Source organism: Colobus angolensis, unplaced genomic scaffold (genome assembly GCF_000951035.1).
Source record: "Colobus angolensis palliatus isolate OR3802 unplaced genomic scaffold, Cang.pa_1.0 Scaffold263, whole genome shotgun sequence".
Lineage (NCBI taxonomy): Eukaryota > Metazoa > Chordata > Mammalia > Primates > Cercopithecidae > Colobus > Colobus angolensis.
The window spans coordinates 1,008,971-1,010,768 of record NW_012115855.1 but is presented as its reverse complement, the minus strand read 5'-3'; positions in this window follow the sequence as shown (position 1 = coordinate 1,010,768).

The following is a 1,798-nucleotide window of genomic DNA, read 5'->3' as shown; positions in this document are numbered from 1 at the left end:
CTCTCTGAAGTTTAAAGCTCTTGGGTTTTAAAAAACTATTTACTTAGCAATAATTTCACGCTTACCAAAAAATTGCAAGAACAGTACAGAAACATCCAGATTCACCCATTTTTAATTGTTTTATTTTAAAAATAACCCAGATTCACCACCAAGGTTTAAATTGTATCAATCTCTTCTTTCTATGTGTATAACAGAGATGTGTGTATGTGTGTATATGCATGTATTTATTTTTTCTGAACCATTTGGGAGAAAATCACCTATATCATGTTCTTTTACCCCTTAATATTTCAGTGTGTTTTCTTATAAATAAGGATATTCTCATGCAAACATATTCAGGAAACTTAACATTGATACAATTCTTTAATCTACAGCCCATATTTCAACTTCACCAGTTATCCCAATAATGTCCTATGTAACATTTTTCTCCTCCAGTAAAGGATCCAGTTTAGGGTCACGTATTGCATTTCGTTACCATGTCTTTAGTTTCTTCTAGTCTGCAGTGTTTGTCTTTTATGACATTGACCATGATTTAAGAATACAGGCTAGTTATTTTATATTTTATTTTCCTCTACTTGGGTTTGTTGATGCTTCCTCATGACTAGATAGATCTAAGTTCACTGCTGGTGCAAGGATGTATTTCTTATACATACCTTCTCTGCCCCCCACTGGTTTTTAGACTTGACCTACTCACACCTGTAAGTCTATAAAGCATTATATTTCTATTAAAATATGTACATATACATTCCATAAATTTTTTAAAATTTGCATAAAATACATTATCCTACCATTTCAAAAGCAATTGTTGGCTCTGTACTTTATAATGGTTTCAAAGACTAGTTAAATTTACTGAATGGATTCAATTTATCTAAAATTATTTAATCAATTATTTTATCATTGAGTATGGAAATAATTCCTCAGAGAACTGCTGTAAAGTATTAAAGTTCATGATTTCTTCTTGCCAGTAAAACTAGAATCTTTCCAATTTTGCAAACCCTAATTTTACTTCTGCTTCTCTTAATGATATCACCAATGGAGAATAATTAAATTCTGATATTGTAAATCATAAGTACGTTCAGCTTTTGAAGTGGCAAAGTATTTGAACTGGTGCTATAGCCCAGACTTCAGGTATTTTTAAAGGATGAATGAGGAAAAGGGAAGTGGGGAGAAAGAACTTTAACTGTGGGGAAGGCTGTTACTTAAAAGATGCTTTAAAAAAATTCTCACTGTAGCTACAGTGCTTACACTGGAAATAAAAGAATAAAAATGGTCCTTTAGGATTTTTCTTAGGAGTAAGAATTGTTTCAAGGAAGAAACTGGCAGGGATATGGACATTTTGGACAGGGGCAGAAAAATGCCCTAGTGTTTTGGACACCATGAAAGCGCTAGAATTTTTAAATAAATATTTTACATTGTGAGACATGTCTGAGTGTTAAACACTCTTTTTTTTCCCCCTAGGGGGAAACTAAACAAATATTTATTTAAGGAGATAGAAACTTGAAGGCCCCCCCGCTCTCCCCTCAAAGCTAAAGCGTCTTTGGCTCTGCTTCTAGGACTTCTAGGAACGTGCAATTAAAATAAAATCGAAACAACGAAACCCTCGCAGCATTTAGATTTCTTTTCTCCCCCTCAACTGCTCAAGAAAAGTCAGAAGCCGACACTTTTTTCAAGTTTCGAAGTTGTCAGTTGTGAGGATCCCAAGACGCACACCCCAAGGACGATTCCGCACGGGTCCCTCCCGTTAGCCGGCGGCCTCGGTGCGGTCGGGCTCCAAGGGGGTGTGTCCCGGCCCGCAGCCACC